Below are 25051 nucleotides of genomic sequence, written 5' to 3'. Positions count from 1 at the left end.
TTATTTGGAATTTTTATTATAAAAGTAAGATAGCCATATTATAGAGAATATGAAAAATGTATTTGGAGACTGAGATTCCCATAATTCCCTGCTTTAAGGAGACCAAAGCTCTGGCCTAGACTGGATGTAGCAGCGTTGTCTCTCTTATCGATTGCGTCTGCCTGTGTTATCAACAGAGTGAGCACATGTTCCCATTTGCTTAGGACATTTCCAGGTCAAGTCTGTTTCCCGGCACAGTAATTAATAGTGCCCTCTTACCTTAAACGGGAGCCCCTGTTTGAATGAAAATTTAAAAGTTCACCCTAATTATTGGTATTATCTTCAATGTATAATTTACTTCAGGAAAAAATATTTTAACCTAACATTCCACCTTAGGTGGATTAATTTGGTTAAAAATAAATGACAGAGCACATAAATACACTGAGTAGTTGCAATAGCCATACTATAGCACGAGGGTCTGCAACCAGATATGTGAGTGAGGTTCACACTGGCTACCTTTCCTTAGGTAGATGTCGACTCAGCCTTCAGGGACACCATGTGCCACTCGTGACTCAGGGCTGTCTGGCCTTTACCTTAGGTGAAGAATCACCTAGTTTGTGAGTAGAAAACAATTAGATGCTCACTAGAGCACTCACTTGGGTAGATTGCCTCACTTCAGTCTTCTTAAAGCTCTGCCTAAGTCCTGTCTCTATCCACAGGGCTTAGCATTGTGTCTGGACAGGACTGGGGAATGAAGTGAGAGACCCGAATGAATGAAATCCAGGTGAAATGCAGGTCTGGACATGATGGAGAGAGATCTATTGTGCATCTCTTACCCATCCCTGGGCTTTGTTTTTATAAAGATCTATTTTATATTTTCAAGTTATGCATGTATGTGTGTGCACACGTGCACGCGCGCATGCATGCGTGCGTGCGTGCATGCATGCGTGCGTGCGTGCGCACAAACACATGTGTGGAGGTGCCATCAGAGTCCAGAAGACGGCGGCAGATCCCCTGGAGTGGAGTTACAGGTCGTTGTGAGCTGCCTGCTGTGGGTTCTGGGAGCTGATCTAGGGTGGATCCTCTTCTAGAGTCGTATGAATTCTTAAACATTGGGCCATATTTCCAACTCCCTGACTTTTGTTTTTCTAAAATATGGTTTTAAAAAGAAGAATTAACGATCTATGAGTATAGCAGAATATTATTAGGAATCACTTTATTAATTTTTTTTCCTTAAGTCTCTGGATTATTTAGCTCCTGGTCATTTGGGCAGTGTTCGACATGAGCTCCCTTTCATGGCATGGGCTTCAAATTAGACCAGTCATTGGTTGGCCACTCTCACAAGTTCTGCACTTCCATGACCCCAGCTCAGGTTTTGTGGCTGGGTTGGTGTCCCAGTCCCACCCTGGAAGTTGCCTGGTTACAGAAGATAGCAGGACAGGTTCCATCATCAGAGAGGCTTCCTTCCGGCAGCTGATGGGAGCAGATGCAGCAGATACCCACAGCCAAACAGTAGGTGGAGAGAGAGATCTCCATCAGGTCTCTCCTCTTGGAGTGCTGGGAACTCCTCAGAAGAGGGAGAAGAAGAATTATAGGAGTCAGAGGGGTCAAGGACACCAGGAGAAAATGGCCCACAGAATCAACTAAGCCCGAATCATAGGAGCTCACGGAGACTGAAATGCCAATTACAGAACCTGCACGGGTCTATGCAGGTCCTCTGCGTGTATGTTATGTCTGTCAGCTTGGTGCTTCTGTGGGACTTCTAACAGTGAATGTGGGGGTGTAGCTGAAGCTTTCGCCTGCTCTTGAGACCTTTTTCCTCCTACTGGGTTGCCTTGCCCAGCCCTGACATGAGGGCGTGTGCTGATCTTCTTGTATCTTGTTACACCATGTTGATATCCCTAGGGTACCTCTCTTTTCTGAAGGAAAATGGAGGAGCAGTAGGTCTGAGGTCAAGGGGAAGTATGTGTGGTGGGGGGACAGAACTGGGGAGAGTGGAGGGAGGGGAAACTGTGGTTGGGATGCATTTTATGAGAGAATAAAGAAGAAAAGTTACCTAAAATGTCCTCATGCAATGGGACTATGGAATCTTGATCACCAGCAAAGCAACCATCACACACTGAATTCCTGGTAAACTAGATTTCTGCTATCCACTGACTCATATCTAATGACCCCAAGGGCCTGAAGAAGAAGAGATGTTTGGTCTGGGAGGATAGATCAGTGGGTAAAGTGCTTGCCACTCAAGCATGAGGGCTATGAGGCAGTGTGGGTGTGCATTTCTGGTGGAGGTCAGTCAGGGTCAAGATGTCTTCTCCATCACCTCTAGCCCTGACCAACCTGGCCACAAGTTCTAGAGAGCATAGCTTCAAAACCAGGGAGGACCACCCAACCTTTACCAGATTCTGAGAAAGTAAGACCTGCGTGTTATGTTAACTCACTGAATATTGAGGTATTGTCTGGCAACAGCTCTCCTGTCCTCAATTAGTCTGACAAAAGAGAGGATGAGAGAGAGGAGAAGGAAGGGGTAAGTTTGAAAGCATGTTTGCCAGGATTTAAGGAACAAGGGTATTGAAGAAAGAGCAAATAGACCCAGAAAGCCTGGGAGGACACATCAAGGTTAAGGACATCTGGAGGGCCATCTGATATTGGGCAAAGGGATGGTAACAGGAGAACACAGTTTACAAGCTGGGGATGGGGCTCAGAGCTGGAGGAGAGAGCATAGAGTCGGGAGCAATAGCTATAAAATCTGTGCTAAGGAGAGCATTACAGAGAGATTACCTAAACCTGGCTGAATTTGGGCGTGTCCTCAAGAAAGCTGGAAGGGATGGAGAGGGCCTCAGAGAAGTGATCAAGGAAATGAGATGCTTGTGTAAGAAGAAATTAAGATGATTGGCACTCCACAGCCTGGAAACACAATTCTAAGGAATGTGTGATTAGAGGGTTTCCTTCATGAAGGGTCTAAGGGTAAAAAGATAGTCTGGCTGCTAAAACTTGCAAAACTCTGTAAATGAGCACTTCCTTAAGCCCAAAAGACACATTTTAAAAATAAAGAACAGGAACACTATATACAGTTTTACTGCTCTGACTTCAGGCTCCAGAGGCCCTATGTTCCAGGTAGCAAGGTAATCATTGGTGGGATGGGGTCTGGGGGGGGTGACACAAAAGTAGCAAGATGATGACTGCTGGGATTGGCTTCCTAAGAGGTCACACAGACAGACAGTACCCAGAAGCAAGAAAGGATTGCTCAGGGTGGAAAGATGACAGAGTTTGGATTGCCTTTTAAGCTCCTGGCAGCAGTTGTGAACATGACAGCGTCGAGCCACCCAATGGTGTGTAATAGTTTCCCTGTATTAGAGATCCCAGAGGTCCCGTGTTCCAAGGCAGCACGACTTCAAGACAGAGAATGGAACATACATTCCCTGACTTCCCAGGGCTTATGGTGTGGTGGACTGCAGAGATACTGTTTATTTAGTTATTCTGGTAAGTGCCTTTACAGACAGGCACCGGAGGTCAAGGCAGCATCCAGAGGGACTCAGCTAATCTGGAAGAGTGAATGAAGGCTGTTTTGGAAGTCTTACAGCGAAAGCAATAAGAGTTAGCAGGCAAAGAGAGAACATGAGGGGAGTCAGTCAGGAGAGAGGTATGGGGCCAGTTTTCTTGCTCTCTTGTCAGGTGTTTTGGGTTGCTATAACAGAATATCTGAGACTGAGGGATTCATAAAGAACAGAGTTTTGATTCTGTTCAGAATTACAGAGGTCAGGAAGACCAAGAACCTGTTGAGGATCTTGTGACAGTATCTTATGTGTCAGAAGGCAGAGAAGGCAAGCATAGTAGGGCTGAACTTGCGTTTACAATAAACCAGCTCTCAAGATGTCAACTTCTTCCACTAAGAAAACATTAAGCCATGTCAGAGAGAGGAGATTGTGTTGCCTACTTACCTCCTATTGGGTCCAACTTTCCAACACTATTGCATAGGGGGGTGGAGTTCTAACGCATGATATACGCAGGGCTCAAACTATAGCAGCCTCTTGATGCTACGTTTCCCTTGCAGTAGTATGTGCTCTTGGCGGCTCATGTGGGGCAGCTCCACACACTCCAGGGTGACCTTGAGAATTGGCTGTAACAGCTCCCACCTGCCCTCTCAGAGAATTCACTTTTTGCTGGCACAGTCACGCCATCTGAAAATGGCAAAGGATAGGTGACCTTCCATTCCACCTTCAGTGGGCAAAGCCGAAGGCTGATCACCAAAGCAGGCACGTGTCAGCCCTTTTCAGAATCTTGCTGTTAGCTAACTCCAGGAAAGATGTGATATCAGGTTGCATCCAGACTTCAGCAATATATGTCTTGGTTGTACCTCTTTCTTCGCCTTCTCTTGAGTCATCTCCTGAGGTGATCCCTCCAGTCATTTACCCCTGTGCCTCACCCTGAGATTGAAGCTGGTAGTCTCACCCAGGTGGCTACCACAATTGAAACTATTGGCTTAAATGACTTCGGCTGTGCACAGATAGCCATGCCCTGCAGGAGCACTGACCTGGGATCCCACAGTGCTGGCACATGTAACATGTTGAGACATTTCTCGTGTACCTGAGTACCTTGTTTTGTGCAAGAATTTAATTATACCACTTACAAAGTACATGCACATCCTTTGCAAGGTGGTAGGAACAATCTTATCCCATACCTCATGGTCCAGATGCAGAAAGCCAAGACCAGGTGGGTGTCATGACCTGCTCAATCTTACCCATGAGTGTTGCCAGGACTCAGAACTGTGGCTTCAGCCACCATGCTGTTTACCCACTTTTAATGGGTGCCCCTGTAACACCAAAGCTCAGGACTCGGTTCACCTGCTGTGGTGTGTTTTTAGTGGACAAATACATTACCTGTGTAAGTGCACTTGTCAAAGAGCTGTTTTCTTTCCTCCAAGCCAATGGAGATGCACAGGGTTCTTCTTACTTCCGAGATGCCGCGCTCCCTTCTGAAGTTCAAAAATTAAAAAAGTAGAAATTCTTTTTAAGATGCAGCTATTGTGTAAGAAATTCAAAGGGGAAAGATAATAATACCGCTGGGTATTATTTCAGACTAGGAATTAAAGAAGTCCCGGAGAGCCAGAGTCTCCCTAAATCATCTGCGGAAAGGGGCCAAACACCTTGAGAAAATGTGTCCCACCCATCCCCTCCCGCTGCAGAGCATTGAGAACAGAGCAACCTGGTTAGGGACCTCCTGGCCCTGGAATTCCACAGGCAGCATAAAGGATGCTTCAGCATTTGTGTGATGGCCTCCCGATTTTTTTTCCTTGTCTCCAGGCACACAAAACAGGACTTTCATTTCTGGAGAGTTAATTTCCAACAGCAGCTTAGTCTCCATCTGAAGTCACAATCCTCTTTGGAGAAGCAATTGGTTATTGTGTAAAGGATTTCGAAGTTACATGCTAAGGATTATGACTCTATTTGGAGTGAAGAAGCAGTGTCAGGAGAACTCTTAAGTACCATATACTCAGTTTTGATGAAAGTGTTCCTCGCGGAGATAAGGGAGAGAAGGGCCAGCAAAATGCATGATGTTGTACCAGGTAGGGACTGCTAATGAGAACTTTTTTCAGACATGCTCTGTTCTTTCCGCCAGTTGAGCCTGGCAGCACATTCCTGCACTGTGTACCTGAGCTTTCCTGAGTTTAGGAGACTCTTTGTTTCCATTGTCTTAACCACCTCATTCCTGCCCTGTCTACCTTAGAGGAGTTCAACACAGAATAAATGGATAAGATGCCGCAGCGAAACCGTTGCATTTCTACAAAGATGTGTTCCTATCAACACTTCCCCCACTGACTAGCGGAAGCCCATGGCATGGCTGTCTCTGTGTTCCTGACCTCTAGTCGTGATGCTGCATGGGTACTCTTTTGTCTAAATGCCCATGTGAATTACCTTTGCTACATTCTCTTGCTTGGTTCCCTGGGTCAACTCACTCCACATAGACATACATTAGGACCCAAAGAGACGACTTCCCTTTCTTCTGGGTCACCAGCTAGACATCGTGCGTGTGTGAGCGTGCATGCATGAGTGAGTATGTGTGTGTGTGTGTGATCTGTGTGTGTGTGAAGGTGAGAGGACAATGTGTCTCTGTCTCTCTACTCCTGAGATTACACACCTGCTCATGCAGTTTGCTTGTTTGATTTTAACATGGGTTCTGGGGATCAAACTCAGGTTCACATGCTTGTAAAGCACGCACTTGACCAATTTACTGATCTCTCTGGGCCCTGAACATTATTTTACTCAGGTCCCATGTTTTAGTTTAGAAACAAACTCTTCTGGAAAAGAATTCCAAGTTCCATCAGAGCTGAAAATGCTGAGAACTGGCCCAGAGGGCTGAGCCTGACTAACTTCCACAACTCCTTCGGAAGCATAGCTGGACTCTCACGAGGGGGACAGATGCATCACTGGGCCCTCAGTGACAAAGGTCTGGATGCATCTGCACTAAAGTAAACTCGCAGCCACCCTGCGCTCTTATCAGCTACTGTTGATCATTTTTCTAAGTCAGTAGTGAGGTCTCCTACTTATCCAAAGGCTTAAGTCTGATGCTCAAGTGGCTATAGTCTTCCTTTTCAGTGACAAGTGATGATCTTAATGATGGCACCAAGGTGCTATGAAATCCTGAAGTGCCTGCAGAGTCATCAAGCATTAAATAATACTTACTGCCAGGCTTAGGATTAAAGGTAGATGGTTTTCTTATAATTCACTGCAAAATCGATGACTCTTGATATACATGCAAGTCCAGGTTAGATAAAATACTACCCAACAATTCTATCATCCCATTGCCAAACACAGGACAAAAAGCAGTGGCTGTCTTTCTGACTCAGGAACCAGGGGAGTGACTTGAAAGCTAATCAGCAAAGGACCTGAAACCTTGATTTTTAAATAGATACTTTCACAATGTATGGCAGCTGTCTCTCACAGTCTTAGGGACGCACGAGCATGTGCAAATGCATGGCCTTTTCCAAGCATCAAGATGTGGTCAGTGACGAGCAGTGAGTTTTGCCATTTGTCTACAGGTTTAGATCACAGCTCTAATTCTATGAGGTCCATGATTGCTACACTTCAAACCTAACCCAAAGAGAAGTACAATCCACTCCCTTTCTCCGAAGCACACAGCCCCACCTGTTCCTCTTCTCAGTGGTCTCCATTGGGATCTCCGCAGGCCTATCCCTAAGCATCTTCCAGACACTGGCCTGTGGGACGTTTTGGATGCAGCTGGGACCCTTGTGTCTGGGAGGACTCGCCAGGCAAATCCGTCAAAGCACGTGGCAGCTGTGCAGGTGCCACTGTTGTTTCGGATAACGGAGTATGCCCAGTGGCTTTCAGTTCACACAGAATGCTAGCTAGCTAAGAACCCGGGCTTTGGTGTTAGCCAGCCCACAAAATAGTTTAGATTCCCTTTGTACCACTTGCCAGCTGTTCCCTTACTCTGGTCAAGCCTCCATTTTCTCATTAGCAGAGTAGGGATAACACTACCAAGTGCATCCACTCTCAGACTTGCTGAGAATTGAATGGGGAGATGTATGCTCCGTGTTTGGCATAGTGCCAGGCACACAGTGAGGCCTCAACTAAGAGGGACTCTTGTTTTCCTGTGGCAACCCTCCACTCTCATGTACACAGGCTTCCTCCATCCTCCCTGATTTAATAACTCCAATCATTTTCTCACTCATTATTGTAACGGCAATCATCATTGCAATTACTGTTTGCTCATGACACTTCACATTATTATAATTATTATTTTTATCCTACTCTCACAAATGTCATTAATAAGTACCAACCATTAGTTGTCATTAATGATTACCAACTGCATGACATCCCACCCTAATTTTCAGTATAACTGAGAGTTTTTTTTTATTAGTTCTAAGGGCCAGCCGTGAGTGAAGAATAAAACTTCACTGAACCCAAATAAACTTTTCTGGAATATTCATGGCAAGCTTGTTTCTGCTTTGAGCTAAACACAACAGCTGAACAAATTTAATGCCTGACCTAAAACATTTGGAAAGCTTGTCTTCTGAAGGGAAATGTCTCAAGGCCACAAGGAATGTGTGCAGCCATGTGCACTGAACAGGACGTGCCAACTACTATTCTGTGAGGTGATGGTCTACAAGAGTAATAATTGTTGATTTATTCTGAAGCTCCATGAGACCAGCACTCTTCAGTAAACTTTTCATAATGAGCATATAGGTTAGGTGAAATCTCATCAATGTCCCCACTGTTACTGTAATAAAACAGTTGAGGTAACCAATTTATAATGAGGAAAGGTTTGGGGTCATGGTTTCAGAGGATTCATGGCTGGTTGGCCCCATTTCTTCTGTGGCTGTGGTGAAGCAGGACATCATGACAGGAGTACATATTTAAAAAAAAAAAACTGTTCACCTCACAGTGACCAGGTAGAAGAGATGCAGAAGAGGAGAGGGGAGAGGGGGAGAGACCCCAATATCCACTTCAAGGTCACACCCCCAATAGCCTAATTTCCTGTCTCTAGACCCATCTCCTGAAATTCCCACCACTTCCAAAAGCAAGTGACCAAGTCCTTAAAGCATGGCTTTTGAGGGACGTCCTGGAACCAAGTGTAGCACTAGATTTAGCCGAAGTTCAGTACAGTATATGGAACAGAAGGCAGACCATGGCTTTAAATGGGAAGGTAAACAGCCATGGGCTATGGCTTCACTCATGCTGGGTAATTCAGGTCTTTGGAGTGACAAGTGAGATATGAATGACCAACCCCATGTTGGGTCTGGCCTTTGATTTGTGGCTTTCTTTAGCCACTGGAGTGAAGAGACTTTGGCTATAGGACATCCTGGAGATGACATAAAGTGTTGGGGACAAGCAGCATGGCCAGCTGTCTTCTCCACATCTCTATGACAGCGTGGCTAGCTGGACCTGTTTGCACAAAGGCAGCTGGGCCTGTTCTAGAAGAGAATTTCTGCTCAGTCATTTGTATACATTCTTGAGTTGCTCCCTAGAATCAGCCTGCAGGAGCTGGGAACAGTTCAGCAGTAGAGTGTTCACACACATGCACGCACACACGCACACATGCTCACCACAAGACTACAGACTACTCCAGAGCAAGAACTAAGTCAGTGTCTCTCGCATTTCCCACAGAGCATAATGAACGGATGGAACCCATAAAGATGCCTAAATGCAAAAGAAGTTGTGCAGATATATTTAGAAATAAGAAGGAAGAGTGAGGGGTGGTGAGGGGCCAGGTGAGACACAGCTCTCTCCCTGGTCCTATGAACCATTCTCAAGTCACCTTGAAATACCACCACCCTCTTCCTGTTTTAATTTCCATGTGGTAGAGAGATAATTCCCCAAACCAAATAAAATTCTGCCTTTGTTGTTCAAAAATATCCCAATAGAGACAGTTTGGCCCAGCCAATAGTGGGCGGAGGGGGTAAATGCAACTCAACGTAGAGACGAGAGTTTGAATTCTGGCCTCTGCTTGGAACCCAGGTGACATGCGTGGCTCTTCACACTGCAGGCTTCCATCCCTGTGCAGAATGATGTGATTGTAAGAGTGACACTCTGAACTCTTGAGTTCATACCCTTGAGGTTGGAGCGTTCCCGCCTGACTTTTGGTGTCCTAAAAGTCAGAAGTGACCTCTCTTGTCAATGCTGCCTCCCCCTGCATTGTGCATGCATTGTTTGCAGTTTTAGAACAAGATTGAAATAGAAGCTTGAACAAGGCATTTGTGTTTTTTCTTTTTAAATCAGATATTTAAATACATTGTGGAAAGCAATTTTGGGGGTATTTAATTATTCACACTAATGGTTTATTGTAATGAGATTTTAAAAACCATTATGATGGGCAAAGGGCTGAGGCTTAAAATATTTTCATTTACAGATATGTTCTGCTTTAATGAAACCCAATATGCAAAAATCTAAAATTAGATAAATTGGAGGCTTTATCTGGGCTCATATTGTTTACTTTACAAAAGGGGTGCTCTGCTGCTCAAAAGCGTTTACCCAAGTGTTGCTTTGAACAGTGTGAGGACTATGGCGCCTTTGGAATGCAACTTCAATGATTTCCATGCCATTCCTATCCAGGTGTTATCTGTAAGGCAAGGTTCACCTGAGGAGAGCGTTGAGTATCCACAGGTTGGAGCTGACTCCGAACCGCCAGAGCAGTGAAAGGGAAGGAAAGGAGAGCAGAGATTTTGAGTGACATCCTCCACAGAAAGGAAGAAACACTCACCATGGGACTGTGAGGCTCCTATCTGATCTCGATGTGAAGGCACCTGTCAAACGCGCCATTATATCTCTTTAGCGGAACCTGAGTGCTGCTCGGCGATTAAAGTAATGGAATCCGAATCAGGAGTCGCGTTTCTCTGTCTCTTCTTTCTTCCAATTGGCTATTTCTGACATGTTCACTCTAAGGACAGTTTCCCACTTATAAAGCAATTATTACCATCTCAGGGGGGAAGCTGTAAAACCATGTTAATGTTTTTAATAGGCTGTGAACTCTTCAGACTAACATCTAACATTGTTGCCCTACTCAGCTTGTGAATTGATTGGCAGGAAGCCGTGTGTGTGTGTGTGTGTGTGTGTGTGTGTGTGTGTGTGCGTGTGTGCGTGTATGTGTGTATGTGTGTGTATGTACGTATGTATGTATATGTGCATGTGTGCAGGCACAAAATGCAGGTGCATGAGGAGGGTGGGGATCAGTGTTGGGTGTCTTCCTCAAATGCTCCTCTTTTTTTTTTTGTTTCTTTCAGGGTCTCTCATTTAACCTGGGGCTGCACTGATTCGGACTGGCTGGCCAGAAAGCCATAGGAACCCTCGGGCCTCTGCTTCTATGGTTCCAGGATTACAGGTTCCTACAACCGTACTTAGCCATACTTAGTCTTTGACGTGGGTGCTGGGGACCGAACTCAGGTCCTCATGCGTGCATGGCTAGTGCTTTACCAAGTGGGCCATCTCCCCAGCTCTTCAGTACTCACCTTTTGTCTTCAGCTTTTGAATAATAAAGTAAGCACAGAACTGGGAGAGGAAAAGGCATGCCCGTGTGTCAGTTGCCTTTCCCCTACCATAACAAACCACGAGATAAACAAGCATAAAGGGCCTGTTTTGAACCATGGTTTCAGAGGCTTTAGTACCTGTGTCATTGCCCCTCAATGCTGTGGGGTCCATGGCAAGGCAGGAGTAAGGCAGGATCTTATGGTGAACAAAGTTGCTTGTGTCCTGGCTGCCAGGAAGCGAAAGAGACACAGGAGGGGCAGGTCCTGTACTTCTTTTAAGGGACTACACCGCCCCCCACAGTGACCTAACTTCCTCCCATAAGGCTGACCTCCTAAAGGCTCCAGCACCTCCCAATAGTAACATGGGTGGGTGATGGGACTTTCAGGTCTGTTGGGAACATTTCAGATACACATTATATTGCCCAAATAGTACACAAAACTTTTCCAAATGGTTTATTAAATAAAACTGTAGAATCTGCTAATTGGACGGTAAATTATCACCAGTGCTATGGAATCAGCAGTTTTTATTCAAAAGAATTTGTTAAATCTGTCTCAGTACATCAGGGTCAGTTTGCATAGTTCATGAGAAGATAGAAATATCCTCATTATACAGTGATGATCAAAATACTGAATGTATTGCACAATCCAAATTGTGAGAGTTGGGAAGTGAGTTTGAAGGTTTTAGGTCTATGATCTTTGAAAGTAAATGTTAACTCTAAAATTGTAGCAGAACCAAGTCCTTGGATATAATTAGTGAAGACACAAATGCTTTCCCTATCTGCCCTAGGCGGTGTTGTATTTCTATGATGAAACACTGTCTTGAAGAGGTGTGGTAGTCTGAATGTATTTGGCCTCCATAAGACCACGGGGAGTGGCACTATTAGGAGGTGTGGTCTTGCTGAAGGAAGTATGGTCTTGTGGAGGAAGCTGGATGGCCACATGCCTTTAATCCAGACCTTGAGGCTGTAGGACACACCTTTAGTATAGGCCATACCTTCTGTAGGAAGTGTGTCACTGCGGGGGCGGGCTTTGAGGTCTTTTCTCAAGCTTCACTCAGTGTGACACTTAGCCAACTTTCTGTTGCCTGCAAGATGTAGGACACTGAGCTATTTCTCCAAAACCATGCCTGCCTGCATGCTGCCATGCTCCCACAATGATGGACTGAACCCCTGAATTGTAAGTGAGCCACTATAATTAAATGTTTCCTTTATAAGAGTTGTCATGGTCATGGTGTCCCTTCATAACAATAAAAACCCACACTGGGACAGGAGGAAAGGGTTTATTTCAGTGTATAGCATGAAGTGAAGTCAAGGCAAGGACCCTGGAGGGATGCTGCTTACCAACTTGCTCTCTAGGATTTGTTCAACCAGTTTTCTTACACATCCTAGGACCACCTGCCTAGAGGGGTCACTGCCTTACCACATCAACCATTAATCAAGAAACTGCTCCACAGGCTTGCCTACCAGTCAGTCTGATGAAGGCATTTTCTCAACTGAGATTGCCTCCTCCTAAATAACCATGGCTCGTGTCAAGTTGACAAAACAAACAAACAAAAAACCCAAAACAACAACAACAAAACCTAACCAGCACAGTGTCCATGGAGGGAAAGAAGGATGGACATGGTAGGTGTGTATTCAAAGGTGAAAAAGAATGCAGTGAGTTGAATTAAAGGCTTAATGGTTGCTACTCTCCCTCCTTTTGTTGTCCAGTCCAATTCATTCATGTATTCCTACTTTCCGAATGGACTACTGACCCAGCCTCGTGAGAACCTGGAGCAGTCTTGGGGATAGCTCTGTACACTCAGCAGCTGGCCTTAGAGGATGTGACCTGCCTCCTCGTGTACAGGTTACGTGCCCATAATAAAGGCTAAGCAGAGAATGTAGGCAGGCGCTTTTCCAGGAACACCAGCAGTTGGCTCTGGCAGCTGAGGGCAGTCACAAGATCCCTGTCACTGCACCCAGCTAAGGACAGCTACCCATGTGTGTCAGGATCCTTGGACAGGGTGTGGCTTATAGGGTTACAGCTTCAGAGAGAATGCACACACACTCTGCAGCAGGGAAAGGAACGCAAGACTCAGCCCTGTCGGAAACCAGTGAGACTCGAAGCAGAACCTCCCAAGCTTACTGACATGGCCTGTTAGAAGCTCATACCAGGCCAAACTGAAAGGCGTGAAGCCACTGCTTCTAGTTGTGCGGACACGACTGTGTGGAGGCTGAGAATTGGGCCATGAGATGGAGGCAGCATGGATATAGTTTCCCAGGTGGTAAAATAAGACAGATAGGCAGGTTTTAAAACCTGTGACCTGCTGACCTGTCATGTACCTATAGGAGCAGGAGTGGTGAAGATTTACTTCAGGACTTCCTAAGCATTCCGTTAATGCTGGCCTCAGAACTAGTCAAAGACAGATCCTGCACTATTTCCTTTAATGAAGAAGGCCTTTGACCCTCTGTGTGTGGAAGACACGAGCAGGTGACTGGAGGAGAGTGTAATGGAGAGGTCATTTACCAAGGTGTGGGGCTGCGGTGCTTGCCTAGCATGCAGAAGGCCATGGGTTCCATCTCCAGTACCATAAACAACACAACAAAACAACCACCACAAAAATACCCCACAAAGGTGTGAGCTAGGTTTAGGAAGCCAAAAGGGTTGGCAAATTACCACGACATGCTCTCGTGGGCTGCTAAGCCTCCTGGGGCAGGAAGGGTATTATGTGGAGTTCAATGTCAATGTTGTCTTTGTAGGGCGATGTCTCCGTTAGGTTTACTACTGCTGCCATAAATCATCATGATTAAATCAACTTATAAAAGGAAACATCTAACTGGGGGCCTGCTTATAGTTCCAGAGGCTAAGTCCATGACCATCATGGCATGAGGCATGGCAGCAAGTAGGCATGGCCCTGGAGCATTAGCTGAGAGTTACATTCTGACTGACAGCCAGGAGGCAGAGAGAGAGAGCAGTTCTGGGCTGACAGGGAGGCCCCACCCCCATGACACACCTATTTCAACAAGGCCACGCCTTCAAATCTTTTCCAAAGAGTTCCACTCACTGGGGGATGTAGCATTCAAATGTACATGAGCCTATGGGATGCATTCTTATGCAAACCACCACAGGTGAAGAGACAGGAAGGAAGAGGAGGATACACACCACAAACCCATTGCCCCCTCTCTTACTCATCTACTACCATCTTGAGCTGCCTAAAGCCAATGCAAAGTCAGAAGCAAGGCAGGCTGGCTTCCAGAGCAGAACATTGTGGAGAAGAGTGGAGGGTGAGCCAGGAGGGACAAGGAGAAGGCAATCTGGCAGGTTTCAGTGGAAATCCATTCATAGTGAGATGATGACAGCAGAGACCTCGTGGAACAAGCAAAAAAATCTGCATTTGGGGAAACAGCCAAAATCAGCTCCATATGACCTCTGATTGTGTTTGACATCAGGGCACATGTCTATGGGCATGTGCCTCTGGTTAGATTTTGAAGTTCCAGAGGGCAGAAACTGGGCTCTTTTCTTTATCCCTAGCCCCAGCACTGAGCCTGACACATACATAACCTGTACAGTAGCCATTCATTGACTGATTGACTAAACAAATAAAAAAGATAACAAAGTATTACATCCTGGTTAATTTAATTTTCTTTTCAAATGAATTTTTATCCAAAAAAGAAAAACAATCACAGAAAACCCCTTTGATCTTCTTCCTCCATGATTGAAAAATTTTCCTAAAGTATAACATTGGCTGTTGCAATCATTCAAAAGGATTATGCTAAGCTTGGAGGAATATGTCTTTGATGACTGTGAATTGAGCAGCACTCAGGGCTGTCAATCTAAACTGCAAGTATGGGCAGCAGGGCTGACTTGCAACGCACTAAAGATTTTAGACACAAATAAACAAACACATTGCAATCGCCATAGCCAATCACATTGGCAGCTTATCCTGCCAAGAATTCTCTTCAAGGCTAAATGTTCTATATATTCCCCTCAGTGTAAGCACTGTGGTTAATTTAGGATTGGGGTTAGATACCAAGGAACAGAGATTTTTTACTTCTCCATTGAAAACTTTTTTTGTCACTGTTGTTATTTTAACTTCTTTTCTGGTACTTTTCCAATTTCCCAAAATGACGCAACTATCTTTATTACATTAAGTATCCAGACTCTGTTTTCTATTGCTCTTGCAAAGACCATTTAACTCTCTCATCTGTCTAGCAGGACTTGGCAAACCATTTCATCTTTCGTGCCATAAGAAATCTGTGGAATACTCCTTTACACTGTGTAAATATATGTCGCTGTGATAGTTTAATAAAGAAGCTGACTGGACAATAGCTGGACGGAATAAGGTTAGGCGGGAGAACCAGACTAAGGACACTCAGAAGAAGAAACGCAGAGTCAGAGGAGTCACCTATGAGACACAAAAAGGAAACAGTGGGTGCAAGATGAAGATAGATAATGTCATGTGGCAGAATGTAGATTAATGTAAATTAAGTTGTAAGAGCTAGTTAGTAATAAGCCTGAACTATGGGCTGAGCATTTGTAATTAATAGTGAGTCTCCATGTTGGTTATTTGGGAACTGGTGAGTGGAAAAGAAAAGTCTACCTACAGAAGCCATTACAATTTTCTCTATAATCTGAGTTCCATAGTAAGGTTACATTTGATAGCACTTTAATGAACTCCTTCAGACCTGGCAGAATAATCCTGAAAACCCAAGAGACACTCACCTGCCTCCCCTGGGGTTTTGGGGATGGTCTGGAGTTTTGCCGCAAATCTTCCTCCATCAGAGAACGCTGACTCTCACACCTAGCAAGAGGATTGTAGCTCCACATGTAAGTGGATGTCCCCTGGTTAATTTTATTTGTTGTTAGGCTTGTCTAGCAATAGCCTCTGGTAATTTCAGTTGGTTTAGACTCCTTGTCCCATCAGAAGTCTGACCCTTCATTGCTGTCATTTTAACGTTTTAAAAAAGACTTATTTTTTATGTGTATGTTTCACCCATACTTATATATATATATATATCACACACCTGCCTTGTGCCCTTGGAGGTCAAAGGAGGGTGTCAGAGCTCTAGAACTAGAGTTCCAAATGGCCGTGAGCTATCATTTGGGAGCTGGGAACTGAACCCAGGTCCTTCGCAAGGACAGCAAGTGTTCTCAACCAGGGAGTCCTCTCTCCAGACCCAGAAATCAGAGTCTTAATACGGGTTCTGTTTGTTCCCCAGGTAACACCCATTGCAGACATGTGGAAACCTGTGGCCATTCAGGACTCTTGGCATCCTCCTCAGTGTTTGCCTGCACAGACTGTGTGGTCTCTGGGCTGCTGTTATCATCGGATCATTCCTGCCGCTGTAGAAACGCTGACCACATCTCCACCCCTTCTTGTGAAGAAGCCTTTGTGACTCAGAGATAGTCCTGGCAGCTTTATCCTCCGTCCTTCTTCTTCCTCCTCCAACCCCACTCCTGCTACTTTCATCTTGCACGGCCATTCCCCACTCTACCTCTGAGCCCAACGAATGGCCTTCGTGGCTTATCTGAGAATGCCTATTTCAGTTTAGTCCGAAGATATCTAAGAAGTAGGAAATCACGTTTTAATCTAAGCTCAAAATAAATGCCGAGTCATGCGACGTATCAGAAAAAAATGCATTTGAACAGAAGAATTGAAGATATCAAATAGATTCGCAAAAGTACGTTTCTAACCCTGTTACTGAGACAGTAAATTATTTATGCTTTGAAAGATATGCTAATAATGCTTCATTTTGTTTTATGTGTGTTTTCAATAACATGGAAGGACGCATCTTGATTTCTTGTGACACGAGAGTTTGCTCTCAGGGCCTGGCTCAAGCACTCCACCCCTGATCTGTGTCACACTGCCTTCCTGTCACTTTCGATAGCAAGACAGGGCTTCACTAACTTGTCAAGGTTGGTCTTGAATTTGCAGTGGCATGGGGCTTGTAGGCTGTGCCACCAGGCCCAGTAAACAACAGTTCATAGCAATCTTTTTCTCTTGGCTGAATAATGTATCAGAGATATTTTCATATTGTTAATCATTCATATTATCAGAAGTGACCGTATAATACTCCAATTTGGCTATGTTTATAATTTATTCAGCAAATGTCTTACTCATCTCTGATGCTCTGATGGTTACCATCAGAGCCTGAATATACATAAATACCTCTAGGAGAATTACTAGACCAAAGAGTGCACATAATACTGAGGCTACATGAGTGAAATATAGGGTCTGATCTACTGGGATGACTGAGAATTAAAGTTAGTGGAAAATATAGAGAAAATGTGACTCTTTGGGGAGAATGAAAAAAAGCATCATTGATGAAGGCAACCATATTGTATTCAGGTAAGGGCATAAGGAAGCCTCGACAGGAAACAAAAGCACCAGGGTCTGTACGGTGCTTCCGAAATCTGCCCAGTCTCCTCCGTTACTTCCTCAATTAATAAAAACTGTCTTTGTCGAGTGGACAACTTCACTCTTCTCCATACAGCTCTTGTGTGCTTCGCTGGTGAAATTTTTCTAACTGAAAAAGAGGTGGCAAGCCCAGGATCTTGGCTGAGGGAGAGAAGGAGGGAAAGAAAGGGAGGAAATATGGAAAGAGGGAGAGAAGAATTTGCTAAAATAAGTGTTTTGTTTTTGCAAGGATTGTTGATCTCATGGAGTGCTGCAGACTTCATCAATGTGGTCCCTCCAGTCACCACCCTTGTGGTCCTTGAAATATCGATGCAAAACATCTATACTGACGTGTCTGTCTTCTCTGTGACTAGCTGAGTGAGGGTGTTGTCTCAGTTGCTTTGACATAGCACTGAAATAGTGCCTTACATAAATATAGAAGGCTGAGAATTTTCAGAACTGTCCACAAATAGGCTTCGGGAAGGATTTCGAGACTGTATCCAGTGATGCCACTTCAATCATAACTCTAGGAAATCAATGGTAAAAGGCACCAACCATTGCCTTAAATAATCACAGAATGCATCTTCAGTTGTAGGCTGGTGTACAGCAAGTGTGGGTGACCCTGGAGCCCAGAGCAAACATGCAGTGTATTCACAGAGGAAGGGAGGGAGAGAGGGAGGGAGGGAGGGAGGCAGGGAGGAGAGAAGACAAAAGAGAGACTAAAATAGAAAAGAGAGAGAAGGGAAGAAAAGACAGAGGTGTGAGTAGAGAGAAGCCTGGCTTCGTTGCATCAGAAGCATGAAAGCAATGATTTTGGACCCACTCTGAAGACTTCCTGGACAAGGGGTCCTGGAAATACTCCATCCTCTTGCACTCCACAGCAGGGGGTTTGGAATTTCTGAACAGGCTGTGGAGGATTTGACCCTTCCAATCCTGCCCTCTCCCACAGGTACTTAGATGGCTCTCCAGAAACAACTGACAGAATATTAGGATCCTTGATAGACGAGTCTGTAATCAACCAACAGTATAGACACTGTAGAAACACACTCTTACGAAGTTCCATCATGTGGGCGCGACATGCCACTTCAAGGGCTAGTTAAGGATCTTTGGTGTCCATGCTTTCTGAGGGTCTGCTTCTGCACGGACGTGGGCAAGATCGCAAACCCTGCTTACGACACTGTCACGGGGATGGGGGGGGCTGCCTCAGCTGACAGTGGGGACTGGTAGGAGCCTGGAAAAGTACAATAATATTCAAAGTTGCCTTCAGTCTTATTTTTATTTGTGCTAATTTGCATGACTGGTGGATGCCAAATGAAGATATTTTTCTTTCTCCTTGGAATAGCTTCATTTTAAAATACCCTTCTTTTCAAAGTGCCCAAATATTACTGTGGTGAATAACGAGACAGATGGAGAGTGGGGAGGGTGGGGCAAGTTCAAAATGCTTTTCGCTCGGCAGAATAACTTAGTTTTTCAGATTTCCAGCCTCCCTCTATTTTGCTCATCTGAGGGCACCATGCCCTCCACCCTGTGGAGATGCAGCCGCCACAGAGCCCCATCAAACTCCATCGACCTCCTACACACAACCTATTGGAAGGGCGCGGCAGCTGCCCCTCCGCAGGCTTAGTGTGACTCATTCTATAAGCAAGGGGAAGCTTCCAGGCTGCGGGACTTTGCTGCTTGCAGCCCCGCCGGAAGCATCCATCACTTTGCAGAGAGGGAGAAAAACAATCCAATGCCTCATCGCATCACAGACATTCGGAAACTGGAGCTGCAAGGAGTTCTTTATCCTTTTCTGAGCAAGCAATATCAGGAAGCCACCGATAGCTAAGTGTCTGACTAATTTGGGTGCACAGCCTTGTTGTTAAGAGACAAGAGTGTATCTGTCTGGTTTCCAGAAAGGCAGGTGCCATATTGCAGAGTTCCACTGTCATTTCCCCAGCCCTTGTTTATTGCCGTCTCTCCCTCCTCTACCCAAAGCTGCATGGCCCTCCCAGGCCCTTGTAAAATGTCAGCAGTTCTTCCAGGAAGCCTCGCCCATGTACCAGTTCATCTCGCCACTAAACAATTTAGAAATTAATAATGTAGCAACAGGAGAGAGATTAAAAAAGCCATCTGGTGAGCAAACCCAAGCTCAGCTTAAAATACCTACAGCACCAGACAGAGATGAGTACGAAAAGAGCAAGGGCCGGGGAGCCAGGGCACTCAACTCAGCTGCTGCACCTGCTACTTGCTAGCTGTGCCCATTTGGGCTGGTCACTTAACCTCTTCCTGCAGTTCAGGGACCAATAATCATCCTTCCCTCAAAGGACTTTAGAGATGAGTTTATTGTCATTGGAAACAGTCTAATACAAATGGCATAAGCATATTAATCCTGCAGCACGATTGACCACGGTCCATCCTGAGGGAACACTATCGGCTTTGGGACTGCTAGATCCAGATTGACAACGTGCTGGCCAACCCCCTTCACATCTGGCTACAGAGAACAATGGATGCCTGAGTCTCAACAAAAAGACCCCCTCTCTCTGACCCTCGTTGGCTCCGGGAGTTAGAGCTCACAACAGAGTATGTTCATTCATCCAGTCAGCAAACACGTGTGCTTCATGTCCTGGTTGCTCATCTTAGGTGGCATACTAGAGACTTGGGGAGTTCAGGCCTGAGCTAACCTCCCAGTGATGTGGTGGTCCACCAAAGAGTAAGAGCGGCTGAGTAAGAGCAGAGGAAACGAGAAGGCAGGCAGTGGGAACAACCTAGTGCTGCTGGCGGCTCTGAAACTTGATGGGGGATGCCCTTCTGTATATATGTTTCTCTTATTGGCTGATGAATCAAACGCTATTTGGCCTATAGAGGCGGGAAGACAGGTGGGACTAGGAGGTGAGAAGAATTCTGGGAAAGGTAGCAGGGAGAGACCTCGAAGAGATGCCATGTAGCCAAGGAAGGAGTAGAAGGTCCAGACCCTCTCCGGTAAGACAATACCATGTGGAAATACATAGGCTAATAGAAGTGGGTTAATAATTAAGACAGAGCTAGCCCTAGCCATCAGCCAACAGTTTAATAAGTAATATAGTGCCCATGTGTTTATTTGGGGCTGAGAAGGGTGGTGGGATCTGGTGGGATAAGAAAATTCTAGAAACAGAAACTCAGCCTAGTTTGGGTCTGCTTGTTGGTGCTCCTTCCTGTTCTGACCTACTTCCCACAGGAAAACATCTCAGTGTTTATACTTATCAGGTTTATCTCATGAACGATAAACCGAAGACAGAGACTAATACCCAAACTGCCCACAACAATTTCCTTAGGCCTAAGTAATAATAGTCACCAACAGTTATTGAATCTTCACCACAAGCCATTGTTCCAGGTCCCTTCGATTGTCAGGCCTGCTACTCAGTGAGGTGGAACTTTTATTTCCAGATGAGAAGAAGTGGCACAGAGAGCTTAGATACTCCACTTGAGGCCACTTGGTAAATGAGAATTCGTCTTTAGAGAAGTTGTTCTCAACCTGTGGGTCATGACCCCTTTGGGGTCCAATGGCCCTTTCACAGGGGTCACATATCAGATATCCTGAATATCAGATGTTTGCATTATGATTCACAACAGTAGCAGAACTACAGTTATGGTAGTGATGAAGAAACCCTTAAGGTTGGGGTCACCACAACACGTGAATTGTATTTAAGGGTCACAGAATTAGGAAGGCTGAGAACCACTGTTCTAGAGGGAACCATGTCTTCCTGAATTCCATCTTCTGAAGCCCTGGCCCCTAGGGCCTCAGAGTGGGACTGTAGTTGATGGCAGGGTCTTAAAGAAGTTTAAAGTAAGGTCATTATGGGGGCCCTGAGCCAGTGGCCACTACCCTTACAAGAAGGTTGAATACAAACAGGCGTACAGGGAAGATGTAATGACACAGAAAGAAGGTGTCACCTGTAAACCTCAGAAGGAACCATCCCGGTTGGCACCTGGATACCAGACAGCAGCCTCAGGACTATGAAGAAATAAATTTCTGTTGCTTCTACCTCCCAAGTCTATGGCATTTTGCCATGGTAGCCCTAGAAAACGAATTCGGGTAACTAATGAGTACTAAATGATGACCTGGGAGAACCCTTCCCTCCTGGCTACCCAGCATGTCTCCTAGGGCAGTGTGAGGAGGGCACACCAGTACCCTTTGAGGAGATGTCCAGGGCTTCCTCAGGCTCACCCCACTGAGAGACAAAGCTTTATTAGAGTTTAAAAGAAAAACAACTGGGCAGGCAAACCAGAAATAGAGGCTGCTGTCTGGCGAAAAGGAGATGAAGAAGAGGAAGAAGGGTAAGCCACTTGAGCTAAAGCTGGTGGACAGTTAACCACATGGTGGACACGCAGCCACCTGGTGGACGGGGAGCCATGTGGCAAGCAGAACATGTTAAAAAGGAACATGCCCAAGTCCAAGCCAGTATCAGAAAAGAAAAAGGAAAATGTTATACCAATCTGAGTCTGTGCTCAGAAAGGCAGGGAGACCAGGTTTCTGGGGAGCAAAGAGACATTCTCATTAAAGAGACAATTATTCCACTCATCTCTGAATGCTTCCTATAAAGGGCTCTCCCTTAACCATGTGATTGACAAGGACAACTAGATAAGATGTTAGGTCTCTACTCAGGCCGAGGAATCCATAGTCTTGACCAGAGAGAAGGAAAGTGCTTTCCCTTACCGAGCCTTTTATGATAGGCAACGATGAGAATATGAAGGAGACCAGAAGCACGGTATACTGTCTGCAGAATAATCATGAAAACGCAGTTAGGCCTCTGACTGCACAGGATCCATATCCATAGATTCAGCCAGCTGTGGGCGGGGGGAAAAGATGACAATTGTTCTGAGCATGCGTGGACTGTTCTTCCTCCTCCTCATTCCATAGATGATACAATAGAACAACTATGTGTACAGAATTCACTTTATAATTGGGAATTATTAGTGTTCTAGAGACAGTTCGAATGTATGGAGGATATGCAATATATATCATGTTATATAAGGGACATGAGTAGCCAAGCCAGATAAGGTCCTGGAGTCAGCCCCTGTGGGAAGGCTGAGGGATGGCTGTGAATTTAAACATTACTTTAAACAACCGTACAGACACAGACGTACTGTGATGAGAGTTAGAAAGAACAGGACGCTAATGCTGTGGAGGCTGATGCCAATGGAAGTCAACCCAGCAAGATGGGCAGCAAAGGGCTTCAAACTCACCAGAGGAAGAAGAGACAGCCTTGCAAGTCCTAAATATATAAGACAGGGAGAGAGAGGGAAGAGGAAAATGAACAATGGTTGCAATCTGCCACATTCCAGGCACTGCGCTAGACTCCTGCACTTCAGCAACTGGCACTCTAACAGGATAGGTGGGAGAAGGGGCAGGGCCTCCCTTGTCCCAGGTTACACCCAGCTCGTCTAAGCCAACAGCTTTGCCAGACGTTGCCTGTGTCACTGTGGCCTAGGACCATCCTGCGGTGACACAGAGCAGCCCAGAGCAGTTCCCCGAGAGCTTGGTGTGTCCACCGAAGCCGCTGCCTCTGTCTGCATTCCATGGCCCCAGTGGCTTCCCTCCGGGGCTTTGAACAGAGCTCAGGGCAGCCTCACCTGTCGCAGAAGGTCAAGAATGGGTGGAATGACATGGGAGGTGCTGGAGGGTTCAGATTCCCAGGCAGAGTCTATGTTAGTAGCAGGAATTTACAGCCGCAAACCAGGAGACTTGAAATAAAGCAGAGGCAGGCAGGGGTGGGGGCAGAGGGGTAGGGGAGGAGAGAGCCTCTCTCTCTCTCTCTCTCTCTCTCTCTCTCTCTCTCTCTCTCTCTCTCTCTCTCACATACACACACACACACACACACACACACACACTGCTACACACTACACTGAGTGGGGGGGCTATAGGGACATAGATCAAAAATGTTTTACCCATTTGTGAGCCACCACCTAAAGGCCCCTCACACTCAGTGGTCAGTGGAATCCATCTTGTTTCCCGTACTCCACCTGCTGTGCTGGGGCCTCACTCTCCTCCCTCCATTCCAAAAGAATGTGAGCAACAGCTAAATGGCTGTTGCTAACGGTATCTCCAAAAATATGACTAGTAGCCTATGCTTCACTAGCTCAAGATCCATTAAGAGAATTCTGTTTTTAAATCTAATGCTCAGGAAAGCTGTTTCCCTTAAAATAAGAAGGCGAGATGTATAAAACTCACTAGACTTAGTGTGGCAGTCACTAGGCTTCCTTTCACCACAGCTACTAGGAGGCTTGTCACCATTATGATTAACGGTTGCATCAGTGCTGGTTTTTGTTTGTTTAGTCCTCCTTTTCTATCCCTAATCACTTTTGGTTCCCTTGAATTTATTTTGCTGAGCATTCTGAAGAAAGAGAGTAACAGAAAGCAAGTCGTGTAAGTTGTCTCTGGATCAACGTCTCAAGCTGACACCCTAACTAACCCCTGTCCTGGGTGGTTGTTGCAGTCTCCCACTACCCTGACATAACAGTGACACTGCCATTGCCCACTTAAGCCCCCACTGAGCATAACTCAAGCTTGGTTTATACAATTTATCCACTGCTATTTTAAAATTTCCCCCAAAACCTAACAATTCCAACAGCAAGCATTTCCTATTACTACCACAATTTTTGTGCTTAGGGACCCAGGAGCTGCTGAGCTGGTTGGCCCTTCAGGGGGACCTGGTGCCTCTGGTGAGGTTACAGCTGAGACGCTGTCCAGGGTTACAGACATCTGAAGGTCCAGGGAGGGTTCGCAGGCCAGGCCTTGCCAAAGGAGCCTCTCTATAAGGCTGTTAGAGAGCTGGTTCATGAGGGTAGCTGGTTTCCCCCTAAGAAGGTGATGAGGCCGGCAGCCAGGCAGGAAGGCAGGCGGGCAGGCGGGCGGACGGACAGACAGACAGACGGACAGACGGACAGACAGGGCGTGCAATAGGGCAGGCCACGACGACTTTCATGACCCAGGCTAAAGAGCCACACTGCAGCATTTCTGCCATCTGTTTATTAGAGGTGAGTCACCATGCGCTGAGGGTAATCTAGGTGGGGGGGGCTCTGACTTGCAAAGGGAGGGACACCAAAGGACTTGAAATGTATGGAAACCACCACTCAGAATGTAAAGTTTGCTTCCATTCTTTTAAAGTCCTCAGGCAGCTGGAGCCCAGGTGGGTACTCAGCGTGTCTTTGCCTCCATGCAAAGCAGGATAGAGAAAAGCAGGGAGGAGACAGGGTTTGCCAATCGGGAAATCGGTTTCCCAACTGACAGACACACATCAAGAAAGCATCTGCAGCTGCAAGTCACCTCCTCCCTCCAATCGCAGTTGGGGCTTTGAAGGCAGCGCCTTAGATTCAGAAGGTGCTGGGATGTTGTCCTCACAGTTCTGGGAGGCTGGGAAGTCCACGGTCAAAGACTCTCGGTGCCATCACGGCTGGCATTTCATGGGGGCCAGTTTTTAATAACCGGTGATTACTTGCTGCCTCTTTGAGAGAGGATTCCGATTTGCAGGGCGAGTTTTTGTAGCAGTTGATCTCAATTGTCAACCTGCTAACTATAGGCTCACCCGAAGATGGGCCTCTGGGAATGTTGGTGAGAGTTATCTTAAGATAATTGAAGTGGGAGGACCTGTCCACCGTGGGTGGCATGATTCCCTGGGCTGGGATTCTACACTCCATGAAAAGGAGACATTCATCTCTCTGCTCCCAGGCTGCAGAAGTGACTGGATGCTTCAACC

The 25051-nt window shown here is 45.9% G+C and overlaps 2 long non-coding RNA genes across 2 annotated transcripts; one reads left to right on the top strand and one right to left on the bottom strand.

Moving 5' to 3' along the window:
- Positions 1–1214: 1214 nt before the first annotated feature.
- On the bottom strand, positions 1215–5066 carry LOC121142226. The gene is made up of 3 exons (XR_005879205.1): positions 4857–5066; positions 3918–4157; positions 1215–1546 (listed from the first exon to the last, which is right to left on the bottom strand). It is a non-coding gene; the product is annotated as an uncharacterized LOC121142226 (long non-coding RNA).
- Positions 5067–10059: 4993 nt separating this feature from the next.
- On the top strand, positions 10060–17510 carry LOC110342768. Its single transcript, XR_002384935.2, has 3 exons — positions 10060–10298; positions 10718–10815; positions 16159–17510. It is a non-coding gene; the product is annotated as an uncharacterized LOC110342768 (long non-coding RNA).
- Positions 17511–25051: the final 7541 nt, after the last annotated feature.

Source organism: Mesocricetus auratus, unplaced genomic scaffold, assembly GCF_017639785.1.
Source record: "Mesocricetus auratus isolate SY011 unplaced genomic scaffold, BCM_Maur_2.0 Super-Scaffold_100009, whole genome shotgun sequence".
In the NCBI taxonomy this organism is placed as follows: Eukaryota; Metazoa; Chordata; class Mammalia; order Rodentia; family Cricetidae; genus Mesocricetus; species Mesocricetus auratus.
This window is presented reverse-complemented; position numbering and strand designations above follow the sequence as displayed.